General features: G+C 51.4%; 1 protein-coding gene across 6 annotated transcripts in view; it reads right to left on the minus strand.

Moving 5' to 3' along the window:
• LRFN5 (leucine rich repeat and fibronectin type III domain containing 5) overlaps positions 1 to 26,225 on the minus strand; it is a 73,630-nt gene that overhangs the window by 38,320 nt on the left and 9,085 nt on the right. The window contains exon 1 of one of the 6 annotated variants that reach the window (XM_068947635.1): positions 22,250 to 22,454. The exons of 4 other annotated variants lie outside the window; for them this stretch is intronic. The gene's annotated coding sequence lies outside the window, so the exon portion shown is untranslated. Of the gene's footprint in view, positions 1 to 12,689; positions 12,874 to 22,249; positions 22,455 to 26,225 lie in introns of those variants that run through there. One more of the 6 variants, XM_068947636.1, reaches the window with a different exon arrangement.

A 26,225-nucleotide genomic window follows, 5' to 3' on the forward strand; every position in this document is an offset into this window, starting at 1 on the left:
GGGATAGCAAAAGGGAGCATGCAGCTATATATCCCAAAAACGAGGACACCAGAATGTCCTTTCTTCTCTCCATACACAGGAGAACAGGAGGCTTAGCATGAAAATCATCCAGAGCGACTACTCTGTACATGACTGGGCCTTCAGAAGATCCTGACAAGAGGATGGCATCACTGCACAGAGACATCTGAAATACATCATGTCAAATCTTGACATGTGTCACTGGGAGCACATACACGAAAGAGACAGTGGAAGCTGCAAAGCCTGAACAACATCTACCTGAGGCACTTAACGGTACAGGAGGACATAATGCAGAAACGCACGTATGCCTGCGGTGCAGCCAGCTGCCGCAACTGCACTACAAGCCAGGGCAATTTTCATTCAGAACAAAACCAAAGCAAGAAAAAAAGAGAGAGAGCGCACGTCGAAGGAGCTGAGTCAAACTTCACATGCCTGACGAAGCACTCCAGGTCTGGGGGCAACGGGCCATCTGATGGAGATTCGCTCTGGGAAAAAGCAATGAAAACATCTCCATGAAGTCTTGGCTTCACCTTGGAGTCAGCGCTCTTGGAAATTTCAGACAACAAGCAGGACGGAAAAATCACTGCCTGCCTGACTCTTGTTCAGGGTTACATCAGACGGGGGTTTCTGGAGCACAGAAAACTAAATTTATCCACAGTCAAATATATTCCTGTGCAAAAGGTCTGGGAATCACTCAGGAACTCCTTGTGTTTTAAATGGGACATCTACAAGAACCATCTTTGGCTGCCCTGACCTACAGATAAACTCTGCACTAGCAAAACTTCTGCTCCGCTTTCACAATACAGCTGCACCAGGAGCGTGTGCCCTTTCACTAAATTCAGAGGACTGCTCTTTTAATAAAAAGGCTTTACTTTCAAAAATTTCTGCATGCTCCTAAATTGAAATGCAGCATTTCATCTGCATCAAGTACTAGCCTTGCCTTTGCCTCAGGATTCAGTCATTTATCCTTCCTCTGAGGATTATTTCAGAACCCATACTTGGGAACTGACCCACTTCTGGCACCCACTGCAGCAGCTTAGCCCCTTTCCAGCAGCCCCTGCCCGAGGACGTTATCAGCTGAGGCATCGCAGACCTCTGTGCTCAGAGACAAACGCAGGGGGCCACGCGAAAGCTGAGAATCCAAATTGTCCAAGGGCAAGAAGCAGCTGATTGGAGCCAAAGGTGGATCACAAGCCCATTTTCCAAAGATCGTGCTTCCTTGTGCAATGCGCTTTCATTCTGAGAGTCAGAGCGGGCTTTGTGCCGGCCGCCTGCACAGGGACTGATTTTAGCTGGAGAGTCCCGGGAGAATCGCCCCAGTGAAGACACCTGCTAGGCAGACCCCCAGCACCCTTGTTTTTTCCCTATAGTCACTTGGGTGGTTTTTTAATTAACTGACAAGGGAGATGTGTAAGAACAGAAAAGTATGCAGACAGGCTTTGATATGAAACCTGGAAGGCAGGACAAAGCTGGGCAAGCTCCTCGGCAGCTCCACGCTGCGCGGGCGTCCCCTTCCAGAGAGCTTCCCCGGACATGTCCAGATCAGCGACCCTTGTCCTCCCGTCCCACGGCGTGCGATACGCACCGGCTCCCCGTCAGCGCCGGCGCGTGAGTCCCAGCTGGGGACGCGGCCGCTACCCTTTCGGCCACCCGGCTCCGCGCTCAGGAGGGGCTTCGTCGCTCTCGCCTCCGCACGCGGGCAGTCCTGCGGAGAGGGCACTAACCCATGCAAGCGAAGCACAAGTTCAGCTTAAACTTCAGGTTTAGGCCAGGTACTGGAAACGTACTGACAAACTGGGGAGGATCCCACGAGGCTCAGCATGCCTGACTGTGGACAGCAGAGACTGATTCAGAAGGACATATTCAAACATTTCAGCAGGCTTGTACTGGAAACAAATTGGCTTCATCCAGCTGACAAGCTGTTACAATCACAAACAGTTCCTAAACTGGCTGCTCAAAACCTCCTGCGGCATGCTCCGCTCTGGGTCATGGCAGTCCCCTCTCCATGTCATGGTAGGGTCCTCTTTCCATGTCATGGTGGTCCCCACTCCGTGTCGTGGCAAGGTCCCTGCTCCATATCACGGTGGGGTCCCCACTCCATGTCACAGCAGGGTCCCTGCTCCGTCCATGATGGTCCCCACTCTGTGTCACGGGGGGTCTCCACTCCATGTCACAGCAGGGTCCCTGCTCCACATCATGGCGGGGTCCCCGCTCCTCCCTGAGAGCCACTGACTCAGGACAGGCAGCTCCCACCAACAGACACCGACCCGAGCGAGGTGTGCGGCACATCCAGGTATACTACCCCGGATGACTGTGCTCAGAAGGGAGAGGAATCGTCAAAGGCGTATAAAGTGAAGAATTCAAGTTTTTCATCTCCCGGTTTGCACAGCGAAGCATGCGCAGGGCCATTATCTGTGTTCCCTGCTCAGATTTCCTCAGAAAACACCAGTGCTGCTGACTCCGCGGCGATAGGCACCGTCCGCCAGCGGGACGGACATCAAGCCTCCAAGGACCGCGGCGGTGGAGCTGGTCTGCTGCACTTCATTGCCAGGGCGACGGGTAATTTCACTAGCCACACAAGGCACGGTGCTCAGTCATTACACCCACACGTGACCCTGAGGTTTTTTGGCTTACTCATTTCAAACTACTTTTTTGAAGAATTTGGCCAGCAACAACAATCAATTTTGATTAATCAAAATGCATTCTTCAGGAACTAAAGCATTCGCTAAGTGAAAAAAAACATTAACTTCAAATCTATTCATCTTACAGTAGGAAAGTGGAAAAATACTGTTTGTGAAGCATTCAGATATTACATTGCTAAGTCTCACAGAAGGACCCCTGAGAACGTGAATACTTATGCCTTGAGCGGAGAGTCTGAATAGACTGCAATAAAGGCCTGGAGCCACGCATTGAACAGCAAAAAGAAAGCAAAATATTGAATACATCCTGATTAGGTGAGCATCCTCTGCCTTGCCTGTGAAATAAGGCAGGAGGCCAGAGGATTGGTGTGGAATGCAAAACTATACATTGAAATGTAGTGAAAGAGTTCTTTGTACTGCAAACACAAGACGGGTGGCAAAAGGATCCACTGAGAGTCTTATCTTGCTGCTGTCTGAAGGCCTGACTGCAACCACAGAGTGCTTTTGCGGTGAGGGCAGCAGAGCAAATGGGTGTGCATGAACATACCAAGCAGCAGATTCAAGCCCAAGGTCTGGCACAAATTCTGCATACGCCTTTAGTTCAGATTTGTAAATGTAATTGGCCGTTTCACGACAGAGGCAGACACCTGATGAGATTTCCACTATTCGCATCCATTTGAACCTATCTGCACGGTTGAACATCTTCACCAACTGGGTCTCATTCTCTCTGTTCCTTACTTTCCCCAGGAAAATAAGGAAATAATTCTGCCCTGCTGGAGCGAGGAGCTACAAGGATAAATAGAAGAAAGCGAGGCACAGAGTGACTCCATTCATGGTGCCTAAAGGAATTCCCAGGACAGACAGGTCGACTTGTAACGGACCTGACAGAACCTGTCATAAAACCAGCAACAAAAGCATGCGGCCTGTGGGGTGCGCAGCGAGGAAAGCACAGCACCTGGAGGGCGCGCGCAGCGACGAAAGCACGAAACCTGCAGGGCGCGTGCAGCGACGAAAGCGCAGCACCCGGGGGGCGCATGCAGCACCCGGGGGGCGCGCAGCAACGAAAGCACAAAACTGGCTCTGCCTGCTGCAGGGGCGCAGGAGAGGCTTCACGGTGCCAAGCGCCGCTGGGTTTGCACAAGCGGCCCCAGGCACAAGTCACTGATAATTCCAAGGAATCAGTACTGCTCCAGTGCTGAAAGCTCCACAGTGGAAAAAAAATGTGAATAAAAGCACACAGTCATATCAGCAACAGATTGCTATAGAGGATGAGTTCTGTATGCAAACTATCTCGCTTTTTTCCAAACTTAAGTACAATTTAAATAGGATAAATTGAAATCAGAAGAAACAGCACTATCCAAGAGGGAGATCATTAGTATGACATATAAATAAAATGGGGGAGGGGGGCTTAATCATAATTAGATTTCCAAGTCTAAACGGTGGAGTTTTATCTAAGTGCTGTAAAAATAACTCAATTTCTCCGCCGCCTCATTTATGCACAGTCTACAAAATTAAATGTAAAATAAACTAACAATGATTTACTCCAGATGGACATTTATTATCTTAGCAAAATATCTGCAATCATTGCAGGGTTAACTGAGGTCTATTCTTCTCTGAGTCACTCTGTTCATTCATAGACATATAGCAAATTGAACAATCCAAAAACAGAAGAGCATGTATTAGGGTTGCCTCTATACTCATCTACACATCACTTGTGGATGTGATGTATATGCTGGATTTTAAGTTCTAAAGTTTAATTTAATATCAATTAATACTAGTAAAAAAACATAGATCTCACTGGTGAAAGAATGTATATTTAGTACTTAGAGCTAACCTTTTAACTGTTAAATCAAAATAGATATGGTCAAATTAGTCACTGAAATAGTAAAATATTGTAGGATATGATATCAGATGTGTTTACAGCAGTCTCAAAACTTCAAAGACAGAATGAAGGAATCTCAAAGAGATAAAATATTTTTATCACAATAGAGTGACGTGCTTAGGCAGAATACATGTCATAAAAGAAGGACAAGAGCTGAAATGGAAATTTGTTTTGCAGAAGCCAAGAATAGTAAATGATTTATATGCACTTATTTTAATTTATTTTCAGGCTGAGTGCAATTTATCTAAACTCATCAAAAATTAATAGGCCATAGAGAAAGGAGTTTTAATAAATTTAAACTTAGGGGCACACAGCAAGTGCCTCTCCTCTCATTGCTATTAGCACTTAACCATCTAATTAATCCACCACGTTATCTCGCCTGAGCAACACCCCTTTGCAATACCCCTGCGAAATGGCAGCGCTGGCCACGGCCCTGATCCCCGGCTATAGCATCCACTGCTGTGAAGGAGTCGCAGAAGCGACGATGGGGATCCAACAATACCCAGGTCGGTTTACCAGCAAGCGGCAGGGCGCCGTGCACGAAGCAAGCGCAGCACGGAGGCGACGCGGCGCGCTCCTGCCCGGTCTGCACCTCCGGCCGGCGCGCGGCCGTGCCCTGCCCATGGCACCCACAGCCGCTCGCCCCGAGCCCCGGCCCCCCGCGTGGCCGGCGCACGCGAGCCTCTCGCCCCGAGCGCTCGCTGCCCTTACGCAGGTCCCTTCTCGGCTCGTCTCCGAAACAACTCCACGTTTCGTTGTCCTGGAGTTAAAATCCGTTCAGGTGTAGTTCAGAGCTGAGATGGCCTTAGAGTTTGGATCAGCTCAACAAGAAAGTGTGTCAGGGCACTAATGATGCGACCCCTCCTGCCTGCTCACGCTGATCTGCAGCCCAACAGCAGTCGCCAGCCCCCTAAAATGCCACTTTTTAAATGCCCAGAACTTTCAGATGACTCAACCAACTTTCCCCAACTTGCCTTAATGCACAGTTCAGACAAGGAATTACAAAACAGACCAGCAATGAACAAAAAGTAATTTGGGTGCACACAGACTGCCTCTGCACAACGCCTTGGACGAGGGCACGCGGGGCAGAGTGCGGCTGCCGGCTTGGCACGGCCGGAGAGCCCTCGATGGACGCCAGCCCAAGCCCTTCCACCTCCAAGTCTCGTCCTCAGAGCATGCATGAGCACCTCAGCCTGATGGAGCTCCAGCACGTCCTTCAGACAGACTGAGCCTCTACCAATGTCCTCCCAAGGTCCCCCTCTGCAGGGACCTAAGCACCAGATGGCACCAAGAGTGGAGCTCAGAGGAAACGGGTTCAAAGAAATGACGAGGAAAGAGGACTGCTGGGAATAAGAGAAAAGGAACAACAACAGAGATGGAGGAACTAACAGCGCCCCAGAGCTAAAACTCACTGGCAGTGACGCACAGCCCTGGAAAACATTTGAGCAAGGATTTGACATTTCTGCACAGACAGCTGTATTCAGGAAGAAAGGAGAGTCATAAAAGGTAACTGTTTTCTTGAAAACTGTTGGCCCTGAAGCCATTCACTTCTTCAATAGTTAATTGCCCTCCACATAACTAAGCTAGATGAGAGTGAGCTGTGAAGCTGCAGTTTACATGCTGCATGCCCAGGAGAAGTGAAACTTCCTAGAGATACGGTTTCAGATGAGACTGCGATAGGAGGCCGCGTCCTTGGAAGAAAGCTTGACTGACTGCAGCATGAATTACAAGAAGTTCCAAAAGACAGGAAATTCATGAGATGTGGGAGCATACAATGACTCAAAATACACCCAGCATTTGAAAAACCCCATGACAACTGCAAAATGCATAATCATCTTACATGGCTTGTAGTTAGTAGCAACAGCGGGCTAGAAGAACACATACCAAGCACGCTGAGCGAGCGCAGGGTGGCAGCCCCGGCCAGTGCACCTGCAGAGGCTAATCCACAGGAAAGTTTCCCGTGGCCACCAGTAAGTGAACTGGAGAGGCAAACGGGACAGGAGAGGTCAGTTGTGTCTCACCCAAACACTTGTGTCTGAATAGGAACCCTGAGGACATGGTGACAAGGTTCAGAGTGGTGACTGCATCTTCTCAACTTACAGAAGAAATGGAGCTGATTTTGTTTCAAACAACAAGCCAACATTGAGCTTAAGATCATGCCTTTTCCAACTTTGATTCAGAGAGCGTATGTACAAATAATGCTCAGGAACATAAATGTGGGAAACCAACGCCCAGATCGTTTTAACGACATACAAAAAACCAGCAAGGCAGGAAAGAGCTCTGCTCTCAGTAGCCCAGGTCTCAGAAGTTCCTCTAATTGTAAAACAGAAACTCAAAGGAAAGCTTGAACATGAAGTAAGCCTGGAAAGATTACTATTTTAAAAAAAAAAAAAAAGGAAAGAAAGAAAGAGCTTATTATTATTAATACATGTACCGGTTGTAATAGCAGTGGTGGAAATGGATGGACCTCTGTTTCTGTTCAGAGCCAAAGGAAATCAATGGGCAAACTAAAAGGAGCATTTTCCTTTACCTAGCAAGGGTGACAGTTTCAGTGAAACAGTGGGACCTACATTTTTTAAAACTTCAGATACATCTGTTAGGTTTGAAATTTTGCCTAAAAGAGAAACTTTCAATGTGCCATAAGGGAGAAACTATTTTTGCAACCTTCCCTTTGGCTCAAAATCTGCTGCTGGGATTTTTTCAGGAGGTAGAGCTCCACACGCTTGAAAAAGCTGATGGCTCTAAAATACATATTTATGGTTTCCTGATATAAGAAAAACAACAGAAGAAACTAACGATAAGCTGCAGAAAATATTAGTAGAGCTCAAGAAGCAGGACTAGACTGAACAGGCAGACATGCAAATTTAGGATCAGAGACACAGTTGGAAGAAAGACAGAAATAAAGGGATTACTCAGGCAGAGCCTGGCTGAACCCGACCTCTCCTCCCTACACCATTTGGGAAGGACAATCTGGGTGAACAGAGATCCCAGGCACAGCACAGGGAAGTTCATTCCCATTCTGTAGGGAAGTTCACTCAAGTGCACGCCAGCACCACCGGCCCAGGGAGACCACGCTGCGGGCACGGCACGGCACGGCACGGCACGGCACGGCACAGCACAGCACACGGGAGCCGCGAACCTCACCCCTGATCCAGCAGAAAAAGCCAAAACCACTGCTGAGAGCAGCCTCATTTCTGGGAACATTTGATGAATCTGTTCTTTAGATGATACAGAAAATACCTTCGCACATGTCCCTTTGATTCAAAAATAAAAGAATTAGCCCTCTCAGAAAGAGTGTAGAAGAAATTTGCAGAGGACACGGAAAAGGACAGTACATCGCAGAAAGCCATTAAGCCTCTCTCTGTAGTGTAATCAAGGAACGACACACCAAGCCCATACTGTCAATTCATATCAGTTCTTTCCGTAATTGATGGCATACTATTTAGAGGCCACAGAATAACAACGCCAAAGGGATTAAAAACCTGATATGCTTCAGAGAATATATGAGGTACAGGAAAACTTATAAGGAAAGCTGTGCTGGACAGGATGAACACGTAGATAGAAAAAAAACTGTAAAAGTCTGTGAAACTTAAAAATTTCATCCTGAACAAAGGCCTCTCAACAGAGATCAGGCCGTGAGGACCATCTAAAACAGTCTTGGATGTATTTATATTTCAGGACCAAGACTTCATTTTTATGTTGGATTATCACCCTGTGACTGCAGTATCACACAAACTCACATCAAAATATATGTCACTGCATGCATCAAATTTGTATTTAGTAGACATGGGATGTCATAAATTGTTAGGTGTGACAGCAGTCTGCAGCTCTAATGGACTGCAATGGGATCAGTGTTCAGAGGATTATGGATTTGAACATTTAACATGTAGACCCAGATGCCATCAATTGAACAAGCGTCAATCAGTCAAGCGCGCTTTGTGAAAAACGGAGTTATGGTAGTTAAAAACTTGCCCTAAAGGGTGATGAAGTTGGGAACAGCCCAGCCCAGCCCAGCCCTCCCCGCTGAACGGAAGCGGAGTTCAGGGTGCAATTCTGTGTCACCAGATGGGATTCTGTTCAGCAGACAGTTGAAAACCTTCCTTCCTAAATTTGTAAAACTGCATTTAAAACAGACAAAACACCTAGAGATGTGTACAAGTTAAAGCTCTGAACCTAGAGAAGCAGCTCTGCACATTGGCTCAGGAACCAGAGGGGTGATCACCACTCCGATGACATTCAGACTCCCCAAAGACAGATTTTGGAGACAAATGGGAGACAATTAAAAACATATTTCTGATCTGAAAAGGGGGGTATGAAACTGTAATCTTAGGAATTACCCCCTGGACTTGACAGATCCACGAAAGAGACGGGCAACAGCAGCAGCTACGCTCCTTGGTGGTGAGGAAACCCAGGGGCACCAAGAGACTCCCCAAGCCCCTTTAAAGCAGGGAATGCTGCTGATACGCTACTACAAACTACCGAGCAATCTGAAAGCATTTTTTAGGTGTAAAGGGGATCCACGCGATGAAAACGGACTCACCCTGTAAGAGACACAGCTAGAGCAAAATAATTGAAGTGGTGAGGCTGGGAGAGAGGATCTTGGGAAGAGAAGCTCCTTGAGTACTTGCATCCCACTTCCAGACTCTCATGCAATTGAAATAAACATTTTCCACTATTATTCCTCCTTTAAGGAATCCAATGCCCCCAAGCAGAGGCAGCCAAAAACGCAGCAGTGAACCACAGGCGCTGGATGTAGCCTACAGGGCAAAAGGCTTGCTGGGGCTGGGGCTTCCTTGATTTTATTTCACTGCCCAAGTAGGAAGAAGCCAGGGATGGTGGCTACAGCAGCATTACACATCTAACGACAGGTCGCTCTTCCTGTGCCCTACCTGGACAACTGGAACAGCTAATAGGACTGCAGGGAAATTACCTATTAGGGGGTAATAAATCTCAGATAACTCCACACATTCTCATTGCAGTGAGGTGGGAAAGCTTGGGGAAAACAAAACACCATATAACCACAGAAATCCCATGTCCACCACCCAGTCATCAGCACTGGTGACATACGCCCGCAGAGCAGCAGGGACAGAGATGGTTCTGGAGAAAGAGCAAGTGCTTCATGCAGACCAACTACAGACCCGGGGGGAAGGGGAACCGGGCTGAGCATGACAGCGCCAGTCATAGGCAGGACATCCCAATGGACCGGGCTTTCTAGGCGAAGGAAGCACAGGAGATCACAGCTACTTGACATCAGTAAAGTGAGCTGAAACAGTGTTTAGCGGAAATTGTTAGACAAATCAGTACAGGCTTAAATACAAGGACACTAAAGTCAACTCAGCGGTTAGCACCGAAAGGGGAGGAATCAGGCTGGAGAGGCGATGACAGCAGAATGCCCCTCGGGCCCAATCATATTTAGTATTTCTATCAATTTTCATTAGCCTTTTCCCATTCCTCTGGAATGTCCACAGTGTTCCAGGATTTGTAAAAATAAACCACTGCTATCTCAGGGAGCTCCTTGGCCAATTATTTTAATGCTCCTGGGTACCGGTTATCCAGTTCTGCCACTTTTTAAATGCCTTGCTTAAACTGTCACTTTTTAACCTTTTTCTTAGTTCCTGTGGAAGTAGAAAATATCTCATTGTCTCCATGAGTTTGCATTTTTCTGTTTCTTTGCAAATGGAGAACAGAAATAATTACTGAGAAATTATCTCCTCTGCATCACAATTGACAATATTTCTGCCTTTGCCTACAGTTAGACCTAGTCCTATGACAGGCTTTTATTGGTTCCTGAAACGGAATTCTCCTTCTGCACCCGGTATCTGACCCAAGAATGTTTAATGTTTTAATTAAAAAACTACCACTCACTTCAGAATACATATATTCAGGCACAAAAAACGACCCTCAGCGTACAGCAATTTTTATTGGGACTAGGACCAAGAATTAAAAACATGGTCTCACAGAAACACAGTTCACAGAACGACAGCAAGAAGGGCAGCTCCAACAGAAATTGCTGGCATTCCCCCCAAACGACAGCCTGCGCTACCCAACGCGCTCGCCTCCGAGGGGGAGCCAAGCAGCGTCCCGGAGCACGCCGCGCTCCATCTGCGCCGCGCCGCAGCGCTGAATCACACAAAGCGCCTTCATCCTGACAGCTTTAAACAAGTGTTTGACTAAGTAAGTGCATCATTATTTCATGCGTTAATTGGCCGTTTCTCCATCCTATATTGCTTCACATTAATAAACCATGTCGTTTAGGCTACTCAGGATAGAGGCAGCGTAAGTGTTTACTGGTCATTAAGCACTGAACTTTGGCTAATAAATAAAGCCTACAACTAAAAGTGAGCTCATTTCTTTTAATAAACCACAGTCCAGAACTTAACAAGAAAAAGAAACTGGATTACTGAACAATAACATAACTGAAATATGGAGAAGCTATATAATGACTATTATGACCCTACCTCATGTCTGAGTTACAGTTTTGAACGGTTTCTGAGTCTCATTATCACAGATTATTTTAACTAATCTAGGAAGAGCTCACAGAACAGTGCCGTATCTTTTTGTCTTTTTCCAAAAGACAGATCAAACACCTTGTGGAAGAGAAAAAGTAAAAGGAAACAAACAAAGCAAGTTTCCTTTCTGCTGGACAAGATCAAAAATATTTTACACGGATTTTTGGAAAAAGGAAGAAAAATCCTTAGCATGTTCTCACAGCTTCTAGCCCAGGGTAATTATTCTGAAAAGTCTTTTTCCCTCCTTTTCTACACCCGAGCGTACAAAGACGATACCACCAAATCTGCAATGTGAGATCAAGAAAGTTTGCAGGTTTTTACAGCTGTCTCTTGTGTGCCAGATAATTTAATGGGTCTCTTGGTCCTAATGTTCTTAACTCAGCAATGTGTCTGAGCATTTTAGATAAGAGACATACTTAAAGCTTTGGCAAAGAAGTTTAGATCTTAATTGCCACTTCAAAAATTGATCAACCGTGCTTCTGTTGCAAGATTTCTGTTGAACTCATGAAACAAACACTTTGTAGACAGACACCTATAATCTCCCCAAACTGGAATCCGTCTGTATACCAAGGTAAGATTAATCCAGGCTTGAGTCATCAGAAACGTCCAGCTGGGCCACAGAGCCGCACGCGCTACTGCACGCCACAAGCCTGTCGCGCTCGGACCCCGACCCGGCGCGCCAAGCGAGCCTCGCGGCCGGGCGCCACCGCCGGCGTCTCCGGCTTGCATGCCTTCTCCGCAGTGACCCTGGCCTGGGAACGTGGGACTCCAGGAGACTGAGGAGGTCCCTACCCACAGCTTCCCACCCGCCCCCACGGCTCCCAAACCAGCCTTCCCTCGCTCTCAGGAGCAGCGCGGCGCAGCCCCAACTGCAGCCGAAGGGAAACTTCTGCCGCCATCAGACGTGAACAGAACCAGTGGCAGTTGCCAACATCTGCAATGGGCCATCTCCGGGGAACAAAACCCTTCGCTGAAGCTGCACAGAAGGGCAGTACTGTAAATGCCACCGCCAGCCTTTCAGCAGCTTGTTTCAGGAGAAGCATACCAACGGAAAGCCTGTAGCATCAATGCAGATATAACTTAACGGCTGGTGGCCACGGCTCGGCCCCTGTGTGTAGAACCGTTACCCACGTAAACCTTCCCCAGCTCACCAAAATGCTCAAAGAAAAATCAAACTAAAGCCAATTCACATCTCAAGTAGCTGCGCAATCTGCCTTCCTTTCTGTGTTACCGTATCAGCTCATCACAGAAGCTCCAGCTGTTTAGGATGCTTGTGTTTAATCAGTGACCAGCCCAGTGATTTTAATCTGGAGTTTGGGGTATGTTTTAAACTTATTTATTTTCCATTGAATACATTTAGATATAATTCCCTCTTATCTTAATTAGCATCAGGAAATTTACATAGTTCCCTTTTCACAAAAGGAGAAAGAGCAGCATTATGCAGGAAAAACGGCTGTAAAGACAAGAAACCTTAAACTTTTACCTAAGGTAAATTAACATGACTTTACCGAAGCTAATTGTATTATCCTTAAATTATGCGCAGAAACCAAATGAGCTGTTTTGCTCTCCCCAGAACGTCATCTTTAAAAACGCATTGCTTTTTCTCATTTTTAGGCTCCTAGGCAGAGGAGTGCATTTTACCAGCGATGTGGTACACGTCACAGCCTGCTCCTTGACCCAAGCACGTCCGACGGAAAGCGGCTTTGCAGGAGGGAGGAGCGGACGGATGGTGGCACGGAGGAGCCTCCCGGAGCGCCCAGGTCCGAGCCGGGAGCGAGCGCCGGTACCGCCGGGGGCAGCGCGTGGCCGGGATCCGCGTCTACCCAGAGACCTCTTGCACCTCCTCACGCTGCTCAGACGCTACTTGGATTTGCATGAGAAAGCGAGAGGGACGCACATCGCAGGGGGCTGCTCCTCCTCGGGCAGCACGCACGATCCCGTTCTTGAATTGCGCGGGAATTGCCAAGGGCTCCCGGGGTCGGCGGGGAGCGAGGAGCAGCCCGCACCGGGGGGCGCAGCGCTTCCCCAACGCGTGCCCTTTCGGCTCTCCGCCGTTGAGGGGGATGGACGGGGACGAAGGGGCACTTGGGGCTGGCAGAGCACGCAGATTTTTAATGGTTTTCCATCTGTTTGTGTTTGCTACAATAGAAAAAGGAAATAGTGAGCCCCCCCCATACAGGGTCCAGCACAGCTCGCACAGAGATGACCAAGGGAGTTGCACACAAGGGCTTCCACCAGGAGTATTTTTTAATTTTGTTTCACTCTGAACAGAAGAAGAATCATTCTTTTTCTTCAGAACGACTACAGGGGAACCCAAAAGGCCTCGCGCTGCCAGGAGGCTCGGATAACTGAGGTTTCCGCAGCAGGGGCAGGTGCAACGGGCCTCAGCAGCGCCGCGGGCTCCCGCCGCAGGGCTGGGGACACCCCCCAGGCACCCGACCCAGCACCCCACACCGTCAGTCCCAGCGGCTCCAAGCCCACGCAGAGCCAATAAGCCTGAGGCAGGTTACTCGGAAACTTGTCTTACATGTAATGAAAAGTCGCCCAACTCGAAACATTTTGAGCAGAGCATTTTGAATGCAAAAAACTGGCATTCTTTAGCAGAAAAGTTCAGTCGGAAAATTTCCAGGGCATTTCCTGATGCAGAAGCTGAAGACCACACTGGCAGCAAAGCTCACCTCGCCTCAGTCCTGAAGTACTGTAACCTCAAATCACTCTTTTATCAAAAAAGACTGAAGCTGCTGGAGGCCATGAACCTTGCAGAGAGGTACCGGTTCCTGTCCACGAAGGTGAACGAGACGGTGGCACAGCCCCGCTGGTGCTTTTCTCTGCTTCACAAACAAGGTTAAATACTCTAAACACATTTTATGTTTGCCATGGATGCGGAGCCTGGATTGTATGTTCCCCTGCTGCAGGATCATCATGAGAACAAGCCACCAAGCCACTGCATGCTGCTCTTCCCCCTTGAACTCAGCGTTACAGGGGGTTTATAACACACACAAGGTTGTGAACTGCTTAACAGCGACCATTACAGAAAACTCCTAGGAGCTCAAACAGACAAAACGTAGGTCCTGCACCATCCTGGGGGGCTAATACTTCTTTTCAGTTTGCTAAAGCGTCGTTTATAAAGAGGAAAACCAAATGGGGAACTCTAGGCTTCCCAAGCAGAGGGCATCGGGGCCGCTGCATACCAGCTGTGAGCCACTGCTCTGCACAGAGGTGGACGTTGGTCCAGTCCTGGTGCACAGCTGCATGCAGAGGTGTACACTCATCCAGCCCTGCTGCACAGCCGCACGCGCAGAGGTGGACACTCATCTGCCCTGGTGCATAGCAGCACGCAGAGGTGGACGCTTGTCCAGCCCTGGGGCGCAGCTGCATGCAGAGGTCGACACTGGTCCGGCCCTGGGGTACAGCTGTACACAGAGGTGGACACTGGTCTGGCCCTGGTGCAGAGCTGCATGCAGAGGTGGACACTCATCCAGCCCTAGGGCACAGCTGCATGCAGAGGTGGACACTTGTCTGGCCCCGGGGCACAGCCACACGCAGAGGTGGACGCTCGTCCAACCCGGGTGCACAGCTGCACGTGGAGGTGGACGCTCATCCAGGCCCTGGGGCACAGCCGCATGCAGAGGTGGACGCTCGTCCGGCCCTGGGGTGCAGCTGTACACAGAAGTGGACACTCCTCTGGCCCTAGTGCACAGCCACACGCAGAGATGGACGCTCGTCCAACCCGGGTGCACAGCCGCACGCGGAGGTGGACGCTCATCCAGGCCCTGGTGCACAGCCACATGCAGAGGTGGACACTCATCCAGCCCTGGGGTGCAGCTGCACCCAGAGGTGGACACTGGTCTGGCCCTGGTGCACAGCCGCATGCAGAGGTAGACGCTTGTCCGGCCCTGGGGTAGAGCTGTACACAGAGGTGGACACTGGTCTGGCCCTGGTGCACAGCCGCATGCAGAGGTGGACACTGGTCTGGCCCTGGGGTGCAGCCTCATGTGGAGGTGGACCCCCACGCGCCACCGGCCCCCACGCAGACGGCAGGGACCCCCTCGCGCCCCGCAGGAGCCCACGCACGCCATCACCGCAGGACCCGCGCCTCCCGCCTGGAGATCACGGTCCCAGGAAGGACGAGCTGCAGAAGAGACCCCAAAAAGGCCAGAGATTTCAAACAATCTTGAATAAAGTGTTCAGGAGAAAAGAAGTTTCTGCGTTCCCTTTGTAACACGGATGAAAGTGAGCACCGCTTTCGTGAAAAGGACTGTGACAGGGATGCAAAACTGTATGTTTTGAAATACTGTGAACGCAGCACTTTCAGCAGCTGCTACAAATGTCCTGCAGTGTTTTGCCACTATTATAACTGCTGTTGCTGAGTGTTGTTTTTCCTTAAATTTTAATAAAGAAAAAAGCAAAAGCAAGGTTGCTGGTCCACCCTTATCATTCCCACTGCACTGAAGGCTCTGAGACAAGCAAATACTTTCTCATACACTGAATTTTATGCTGCAAAAAACTGAAACTAATTGACTCTCCTGTTTTGAAAATGCATCTTCCTGAAAAAAATATATCCAGTTTAAAAAAATCCAAACTTTTTTTTTTATTTCCAGCTTTGCCACCAAAGTCCTCCCTTTTCTCTCTCTTCTTCTTTATGGTTCTCTTGTTTAATTTTAAAATTAAAGGCGGGGGGGGGGGGGGGGGGAGAGGAAGATGGAGAAAAATAAAATATTTCTGTTTTCCAGAACCAGGAGAGGCAGGAGCAGAGCAGTGCTGTGGGGACACTGTCCGGGCTCACAGGACTGACGATCATTTTCAAGTTAGCCTACCACTCAGAAGTTAAAGTACCACTGATCTGGAGCGTGTTAATGTTATGTCTCTTCTAGAAACAGGACTTTCAAGTCCTTTGAACGATGTATGCTTTCTGTACATTAGAGGTATGTTTTATTGTCAAGACTGCACATTTTACCTATCAAAGGGACTTTCTGTGTTACCGTTACTGCCCTTTCTGGATGAAAAATGGGAAACAAATGTAGGCGCAGTGAGAGAGGAAGGTTAGTCCCTTCGCCTTTCCAATCTCTCCTTCCTTCCTAACTCTCCTCAAACACTTTTCAAGTCACTGATCTGCTTCAGCGCTCAGTCCCCACTCAAAAATCGCCAGTTGTATGTGTCTGGCCGTAAGCTCTTCAGAGGAACGCTTCTACGTGCAGCGCACGGCACAGCGAAGCTCCCGTTTCAGCCCGTTTCCATCTGCTGTTCTCAATACAGACAGAGCGAAGTGTAAAGCCACAGATCACTGATACAGCCTTATCGAAGGCTCAGTGTCACAGGCCTGAAAAATAAGCGTCCTGGCAAGACGTCCTTCAGAGACGTCTTTTTTCCAGGGCTTCTGTCCTCGAGTCTGTGTCTCCCTCCTTTATTGCACTAGCTGCAGAAGATGGATTCTCCTTGCACAGAAACCACCCAACCTTTCCTCCCTTCATCAAATAAAACGTGTGTGCTGCTTTCACCTTTCAAGGAACCGACAAGTGCTGGCAGGAAGGAGAAAGGGAAAGCCATGCTACGCATTTCTTCTTCCTCCCTTCTCAAACAACAACGTCCCGACTTTGTATGATGGCAGCTGTATGCGAGCCCTCCCTAGAGCCCCACCTTAGCGCAGCCTCCATCTTGCTTACTGCTTTTAGAGTGAACATGGAAATCTTACTCCAAAATGCTTTTCCCAGAGGCCCCTGGATTTGCCATTTTTATTCCCTTGCATCAAGAGCACTCCTCTGCTGGCTTGGGCTGCACCCGGATGCTGTCCCAGGAAATGAAGAAGCTGCAGACCCAGGGGTGGGCGCCTGCTCGGGAGGGACCCCGAGCATCTGCTCGTTCCCCAGGGAGGAGGGAGCCACGCAGCCGCCGTGCACCAGCCGCGCACATGCCAAGGATAGCACAGAAGAGCTGGAACAACACCACATGCCCTCTAGTTGATTTTGCCAGAAAAATAATGGCTTGCCATTCCCTACCCCCTGCATAGACACCCTCTGGAAATTAATGAGCCAGAGACTTGCAAGAGCTTGCAGGCATGCCATTTCCAACCCCCTGCCATGACTGCTATAAACACATATTACTTGCTCATCACTTAACAACCTTCATCCGCTTTGGGCTGGAGCATAGCCTGTACATTGATACCCGCCGGAGTCGGTAAGCCAAGCAGAGGAGCAAAGCCCGAGGCCCACATCTCCTGGCCCAGAAGCGCACGGCTCCACCCGCAACATCTGCACGACCACACGCAGAGCCAGCGCAACCACCCGGGCCTTCCTCCAGGCTGCCCTGGCTGTGCAGCTCTCCTACTAACCTGAGCAACACCAGGTGCAGCTAAGAGCAGCACCCTGCAAAACCGCTCCGGGCCGCGGGGAGCCATGGGTTCCCCCGTGCAAAACTGCTCCAGGCCACGGGGAGCCCATGGGTTCCCCCGTGCGAAACAGCTCCAGGCCACGGGGAGCCCACGGGGTCCCCCCAGCTCTGCCACAGGACCTCAGAGCACACCCAGAGCACCTCTGCCCAGTGGGGACACGTCCACCCCACCTGACTCTCACCTCTGATCCCTTCAAGAAAGGGCTCATGGGAGATGCTCTCGCGAGCTCCTTCTGCCCCCACAACAGCACAAGGTGAAGCTGGAGGAGAACCCACAAGCTACCTCCCCCCTCCAGCATCTCCACTGCCCTTGGTGGCACCCTGTGACCAGTCCCAGGGACTTGGTCTCTTAAGGTGCAACGTGTCCAAACCACCCTCCTACCGACGTTTCACACTTTTCACCTCGCAGGCAGAAGAAACTCCCTTGGCGCAGACCAAAGTGTTGTCTGAGCCGCAGCGAGGCTGCTTGTGGAGAGCAGGGACACGTCTGGCGGTGACTCGGCTCACGGAGGGGAGAGCCCTTTAGCAGAGGAGCAGGGCTGATGCCATGGGATCAGGAGAAAAGAGTCACCGGAGAGACTGGGGCTGGCAGCAGCGCTGGCAGACTGGCTCCAGGGAGCCCGCGAGCAGGGCGAGATCCAGAAAAGGCATTTGTGCCAGAGGGGCCGGAGGAGGCTGCTCCATGAACACCACTCAAGCCAATGCCAAACCATCTCTCAACACACTCTTCAGTCGCGTTGCAATGCCGCCAGCTCTCCGACAGAGGAGACTTGAAATGACTCTTTTCCTCTCGGAGTCCAGCTGCCAGCCCCTTCTCCTCTCCACTTCCAAGTCCTTCCACGTGCAAGATGCCTTCTGTTGAAATATCAGCTTTCCTCCTCCAGCGCCTACACTCCACAACCATGAGAGGAACCGCTCAACATCTTTCCCCCAACCTTAGGCAGCACTTGCTAATTACAAGCTTTCCAGAACAAATTTCCCATAAACAGTTGAGAGGAAAACAAAATAATAATAATAAAAAACACAGTGTTGTTACTCTGGCAGATAAGAGGAAAAAAATCTCCATCCTCTTGTTCCCTGCTTTTCACAACCAGAGACAAGCAGCATGGAGAGAGGAAGAAAAAAGAATGGGAAGATGCAGAAAAGGAAGGAGGAGGAAAAGGAAGCAACAGAAAACACATGGAAGAAACTGAATAAACAGTGCTATGATTAATGCAACAAGAAAGGAGAGATGGTAACTGAAGGGGAAGCAGGGAGCAAGACAGAACAGGGGGAATGAGAGCAGGCCAGACGTGAGCGCTGGCGCTCTCCCGCCCCGCAGCCGGGACAGCAGAGGGGAAACGTCCGCTGCCGCTCCAGCAGGCTGTGGGCGCCGGGGATGGCGGGCCGGGCGGGTGAAGTACCCCTAGCCGCAGCGGAGTGCTGAAAGGAGACAGAAATCACGGTCTTTAAAGGCATGAGGAGGTCAAGGCTGGTAGGAGCAGCACCTCAACAGGGAGAGACACATTTTCTCATTGTTCACTGACCTGCCACTTTCTCATTGCTCTGCCATTGCTTAGGCGACTGTTTCAGCCGGAGGGAAAATGGGTGTCGTATTTCCGAGCAGCGGCGATGCTCTCGAAGAGCAGGACTGCCCAGGCTGAGCCGCACTTTGACTGAGAACCGTGTCAGGACGGGACTTGACTTTTGGGTTTGGTTTTATGTAGCCACTGAAAAACATCATGAAACTTTACAGGGACACGTAAATACCCAGCAGCAGCTCTCGCACATCACCCGGGAGCAGCCGCCCTGCTCCCGGGAACCTGTCGGAGGAGGCGGCCACGGCCCGGCCGGCGCCTCCGCGTTTCCCGGAGGGGCCTGACCGCGATTACAGCTGAGACAGGTCCATCGGAGGGGCCTGACCGCGATTACAGCTGAGACAGGTCCATCGGAGGGGCCTGACCGCGATTACAGCTGAGACAGGTCCATCGGAGGGGCCTGACCGCGATTACAGCTGAGACAGGTCCATCGCTTCCCAAAGCACCACCCCTGCCGAGAGCTTCGCCTGGCAGCAGCAGCCACAGGCACGCTGGCTTAGAAACAGCAGGCTGAATAGCCGCCAGGAACACGACCCACGGAGAACAAACCTTTCCTTCCCAGGAGAGTCACCCCTCCGGCCCGAAGGAGAGGGAGGACGCGGCTCCTCGCGCTGCGCAGGGCTGCTGGGGCGCCTGGAGCCGCTCCGCCAGCGCCCGGCCGCGCAGGCTCTCCGAAACGGACCTCAGTTAGACGTCGGAAACAGACCCTGTGACCGAGCAGCCACGCCAGGGTCGGCTGCAGCCGCGGCAGAACTGGGCAGGTACGCCGCAGAAAACGCGGACTGGTACCAAGACGCCCAACCACAGTCTTATCTGACCCAGGCTGAGGGCTAAAGATGACACAGGGGAAGCGGATCTCTTGGGAAGCAGGGCAGCGGGACCGTGACATAGTACCGCACTGCTTCACTCTATTTTACCCATTTAAATCAGGGGAATGTGCTACTTCGCTTTTTGCAATCAGTCAAAGTCTCATTTACATGTATACACAGCAAAACAAACAAACAAATCCCAAAAGCACAGAGCAACACCTCCCAGTGACAGGGCAGCCTTCCACACCAGCTCTGGCTGAGGCCTGACCGTCCCTTCCGCATCTTCTGGTGTGAAGAGCTGTCCTTCATGTGCAACGTCCTTCCGGCATACTGAAACTCTCAGCACATGCTCCAGCCACGGCACAGCTGGAAATATATCGGAAAAGACTTTTTGCAATACAAAGCGATTCCATTTTGAAGCCCGGCGTCCCTCAGTAACCAAATCCAATGAAAGAGCAGAGAGGCCCACAGACGCAGCAGGCGTGCCGCTATCAGCTGCGTCCTCTGCGACAACACACAGCCGCGCACCGGCACACGGTGAAAAACTGGCACTGCCTGGGACACAAACGTCATCACCGGGGCAAAAGCGACGAGCAGCCAGGAACTGACAGAGGCGGTGTGTCCGGGGAGGAGGCGGCGTCCCGACCCGCCGGCGGAGCAGCCGGGACGGGCAGCGAGCGCAGCGACGGCCCCGCCAGCCACCGGCAGCGCCGCAGGGCGCTGGGAGCGACCTGCTTCCTCCCCGCAAACAGCAGCCTCGCCAACGCGAGGCAGCAGCCCGGGCGCGCCGCCGGCACGAGGGTCACGCAACACCTCCCTCCTTCCCCCCTCGCCCCCAGGGTGCCGCACCGCCCACGAGCGGGGGCTCGGGCTGTCCCCGAAAACGCTGCTCGGCCTTGCCCGCTGCCCCAGCCCTGCGCCGCCCCCGATCCGGGGGCACGAGCGCCGCAGAGCCTTGCGGCGGACTGCCTGGGCCACAGAGCTGGTCCGCCAGGCTCTGGACCGACTTTCCTCCCGTTGCTTTCTCCCCTCCACTAATTGTAAAAAGTACCCTCAGCCCCCCAACTACCGTTAGCTCCTTCATACCCCTTTATCTTTCCCGAGCAAGCGCTGGCTGCAGAGCGCTGCAGAGCCTGTCTCAGCGTTTCGGATGCCCAGGGGTGTTGTGTTTACAATTAATTTCATGATGAAACCACACTCGTGCATCAACACAAACTGACATTTAAAAGTAGTTAGATGCCATCTTACTGCAACATGATTGCATCCTAGCAGCGTATAAATCATTTTATGGGAACGAATGCCATCTCAAAGTTACAGCCCTAACTAACTGCACATGTGAAGGGAGCTAGCAGGGCACAGGTAAACAGAAAACAAGACGCTGCATCAGGCAGCGACGGGAGAAGGAAAAACGTCAGGAAAGCCGATCAGTGCCAGCGCAGGAAATCTCCCACGAAGCATCACGGAAGAGCTGCTCGCCTGCGGCTGACCGCAGAGATCCCAGGCTTTCGCAAATGAGCTCAATTCTTGTGATTTTGGGATGCACTTATTTCAAGAAGCTGCTTGAGCTTCTGGGAGAGAATCAGCACACGGGGAGGCTCAAAACATTGTAAATCTGGTAGCCAAAGACGCAAGTCCCAGAGCAAGCGGGCTGCGGGGGGATCCGTCCCGGCCCCCGCGGCACCCGCCGCGCCGACTCGGGAGCCGCCCCAGCGGCTGCTCCCCGCTCATGGGGAAAAGCTGGGCAACCTGTATGTTAACCCTTTCTCTGCAAAGCCTTCTTGCCTTGGTTACCACATAAAGGCCGCATGGCAACTGAAAAATTGGCATTAACTTCCCCCTTCACCCCCCAAAAGTAAAGGTTTTTTTCTCGTGATAGGCTTTCCTACAATGAGAGTCACGGTTTTAAGATCTAACATCCACAGACCGTCAGGTAGACGTAAACGTCATAAAAGCAGCGGACTCCCCACTTCCCGCAGGCAAGCGGCTCGCCCCCCCCGCTCTGGCACGCTCTTTGCCCGATGCACCCGCTCCGCGGCAGAGCCCGCTGCCCGCGCTGCTGGCAGCCCCGCACGCTCCTGCTGCCCAGGAGGCCTGGCAGACAAGCTAACGCCCCGCCAGCGCAGGTGAGAAACCAAGCGCTCCGAGACACGAGCAAGTTATTCCGTCCTTACAAGTCCTTCCCTGGTCCCTCGTCCCATCGAGCGCCTCTGTTGTCCCAGCACTGCCCGGCCCAGCTGCCTGAGCTGGCTTTACCTCTATATTCACACCCACCTATATAAGTACGCCCTCTGCTCTCGTTGTATTTGCAGTCAACACGCAACAAGGAAAGTATCGCCTGACCTGTGCTGCAAAATGTTGTCGTGGGATGGCATGGAAAACCAGAGCACAATTTTAGCCAGTATTCCTTCTTTTGGACAGCGATACCTACTGTTTCTTCTGGAAAGTCGTGGAGTGCTGGGACCTCCTTTTGCACCCGCTGCAGCCCGACACGTGCTGCAATTAGGCTGGCAGTGTGTCTTGGCATGCAGCTCTCCGTGGAGCGAACCTCCTTGAGATTTAAGATCATTTTAATTTAGTCTCTAAATCCCCTGCATTAGCCACATTCTACTGCCGAGTTACTCGTGTAACTTTTTCCCTTTCTTCCTGTTTCTTCATGCCCGACCTGCGCGCTGCTCTAACACGCAGGCGCTGCAGGTCACTAACAGGACACCTCCCTGCTCTCGTTTTCAGTACCGAACCACGCGGTCTCTACCGAAAACATACGCAGTCCTTTACGTTCCTCGAACTTCTGGAGCGCAATCACATGGCTTAGACCTGAAGGATTCCTCTGCGTACTCGACTCACAGCGGTTCGGACCTCACCAAAGGGAACCGACACTTTGGCCCGCGTTTACGTTTGCACCTGCGCTTCCATTGCTCGAGCAGCGGTTTCCAAAGCCCTGCCAGGATCCCAAGACACAGGACGCACACGTGGGGCTGCGAGGCAGACGGACACGCGGTCGCGGCAGCGCGCTCGCACCCAGAAGGAGAGTCGGCGCCGCGAACTGCAACTGGAGCACGCTCCTCCAAGGCAAAGTGCCCGAGTCAGCACGCTGGTACCCTCAGACGGAGCACGCTTTGGACAGCTTCACAGTTCGGTCCAGCTGTGCTTTCTGAGCCGTGCTGAACGTTAAACACTCCGCCTAGCCTGAAACCCGTTCATAAAGGAACACCGTGGTAATTATCTTAATAAATTCTACTATTTTAACTACTGCTTAACAGTAACTGCTCCTAACTCTGAAATGAAGTAGTGCAAGTACTCAGACCAAACATCTGTGCTTCGGAAGTCAGGGGAAGTCCAATCCTCACTTCTTCCCCTGCATCCGGATGCAGCCATATCCTGTGCCTGCAAGAGGCACATCTCTTGCTCCTCAGCCCGGCAAGGGTGCTTGGACAGCTGGGGCTGTGCAAGAGCTGCGTTTTCTCTCCGCGCAAGCAGCACCAGCTAGCAGAAAGTGTATCAGGATTAACATGGGGGGATAAGAAACAGTCGTGACAGGGCGTCACTGCTGCCTCCACATCGAGGAGCTACCGAGAGCAGAACAGCCCGTTCCCTTCCTGGGAAGGGCCAGCCCGAGCCCCGAGGCCGGCAGCCACCCTCCGAGAAGGCAGCAAGTGAGCAGGGCACAGGACGAATGCAAAACAGCTACCCAGAATCAGGCTGCAGGTTCTTCTACACGTATTGCTTGCTCCTAACAGCGGTCAGAAGCAGATTATCCAGCAAGAGAGTATAGCAGCATGGGCATCTTGCAGAAAACACTACCAGGAAAAGCCACCAGAGGAGCGGCTACTCCCCTGAGCATTTGCCATTTTGGTGCAGAGGCCACAAACGAGCTTGCCTGCCGGACTAGAAAGCAGAGCTGAAGGCTCTGACCTGGCTGGCATCCTCATCTGACATCAGCAGGTCAGCCTGTCACTAATTGCATTATACCTGCATTACTTAATAAACAAAGAGTACTCTCCACATTACAACGATGTAATGCCTTAATTGGTTCATGAGCGCAAAGTCCCACAGGGAGTGTCACAAATCCATCAGGATGCCCTGAGCACCGCATTTCTCAGCTGGGAAGAAAAGGAGCATCCCACGCAGGTGTCAGCTCCTCGCAGCACCCACCTCGGGGCCCAGCCGGTGACCTGCATCGCCCGGCCACGAGCACCTCCGTGGCCCACAACCGCCCCGACCGCCAGCTGTGGGGCACCATGCTCGAACGCCTTCCCTCCTGGGCACGACTGCGCTGCCCTGGAGGCACCCTCCGGCCCAAGGCGTTCATCCCGGTGTGCCGGGTGTGACGGCTGAGGTTGTGCTGGGGCCGGAAGCTCTTCTGCAGCGCGTCGCCCACCCCTTCCCACTTCCCACGCTGCGGTTCACACGGCCGAGCAGTCTCAGAGCATGAAAACTGGACTCCTTCCAGGCGAAACTCTGCTGAAAGATGAGCTCTGCAAATGGGCTCGACGTGCTCCAGCCTCTGCTCAGCAATCAGTCCATCACACCTTACTAGAGCCACTCCAAAACATCCCCCCAAACACACAGGGGTATGAACTTCAGGTCCTCATCATCAGCCATTTCACCCTACAGATCCTCTCCTGTTGCACCACACAACTCGCTAACGTAGGCGGAAAATGAGATTATGTCAGTGAAACATGACGTGCTTTGGAAAGGCAGCAGCATCTTCGTGGAGGGAGGCTACACGTAACACAAATAGGCTATCCTTCTCCATGATGCCTTGTACATGCGAATGCAAGTTCAGAATCAAGCCCCTACTGTAAAAAGCCTATTTCTGTATATTAATACTCAGTTAATGTTTCCTGTCGTTGCATGACCGATCAAAACAGAAGCGGAAGAGGAACACGGCAGAGGCGGGCAGGGCGAGGCAACCGCGGAAGAGCCGCGCTCCCGCGCCCAGGGGCCGCCGGAGCCCTCGGGGCGCAGTCTGCTCGCCTCCACGGAGGTGGTTTGGTTCGGATTTACTGATATCCAGCACTGAAGGAGAAACACATTGCACCCTCAGGGTATGAGTGATTTCTCTAATTTATGTGGTAATTGCAATACTTTTGCCCTTCACTCTCTTTTCTTTAATCCCTCACCCCTCTTCACATTCTCAACATAAATCAAGGAGGCATTACTGACACCAGGGAGCCGTGTGGGTATCCGGTTTCACGTGCACGCAGCTGGCATTGAGTCTAGCTTCTTCCGCTGAATTTTGAGAGTCTTGCATCCTACCGGCCAGGATTCGCTCCTGATTATTGTTTTATCTTGTGCTAGTTATTTTAACTTTCCCCATACAATTTAAATACAGTCAAAAGGTCTGTACATAGACTTCTTTATTGCTCCCGAGAAGAAGTTAGGTTTATTCAGTTCAGCTCTTTTGTATCCTTCAATGAAAATGTAGCAGACAACAAAACACAAAATATACTTGAACAGCAAGAGGCTGTGATCCTCTGAGCAGGGCCCGTGCAGAGCATGTGACGGCCTAATGCAAGCAATCAAAGGGCATTTAGTCAAACAGTTCATCTTTCACTCATTTTTATATATTCCACAATGCCACACCAGTAAAGTTCATTTTAAAACTCTTTGCCTGATTTGTTCCCTCAGAAACTAATACCATTTTCATTTCAAACTAGCAGATCAGCTGCAACTATCCATCTCGACCTGTTCTGTCCGTGGTATTTATCATGTTTTCCTTCTAGGATCAGGGAAGGACACGGGGATTACTTCAGTACAAACAAGGTGTTTGTTTGCAGACTGCTTCTTAAATAAAACAACTTAGAAACAGAGTGCCTGACCCAGGGCAGTAATGGGCAATCATGAATACAACAGACATGGGAGCCCTGAGGGATGTAACCTCCCATTTCAAGAGCGGCATCAAAGCGTCTATAGGTCAGGCTGCTCGAACACAAAAATCAAACCGGAGGGTGCTCCGCTTGCTTGCTTGCTTGCAGACAAACACACAACGCCGCTGCACAGGATCGCAGGCACGGTGCCGCCAGCCGTGCCCCCGTCCCAGCCGCCCCAAGGCGAAGCCGGATCGGCGTCGCTGCGACGGCCCGGGGCGCCCAGCGGTTTGCTGCTGCCGAAGGGAGACGTCCCGAGAGCTGTGCCCCGCCGGGGCCGGGCACGAGTCCTGCAAGGACTCAGCTCCGAGCAACCCGTCGCCCTCGGCCGAGCTCCCGGAGGGGGTCGGGGCACGGGCCGGCGGGACTAACGCTGCCCCGTCGCTCTCTCTCGCACCGGTTCCCCATACCATGCTAGCTCATCAACCACCGTTCCCATTTCAGTAATACCCTGCCAGGCTGGGGGGACAGGTCGTTACCCCTTCAGACCCGATGCTAACGACCAGTAGCCATTCCAGAGCGCTGCATGCCATG

This window comes from Struthio camelus, chromosome 5 (assembly GCF_040807025.1).
Source record: "Struthio camelus isolate bStrCam1 chromosome 5, bStrCam1.hap1, whole genome shotgun sequence".
Taxonomy (NCBI): Eukaryota; Metazoa; Chordata; class Aves; order Struthioniformes; family Struthionidae; genus Struthio; species Struthio camelus.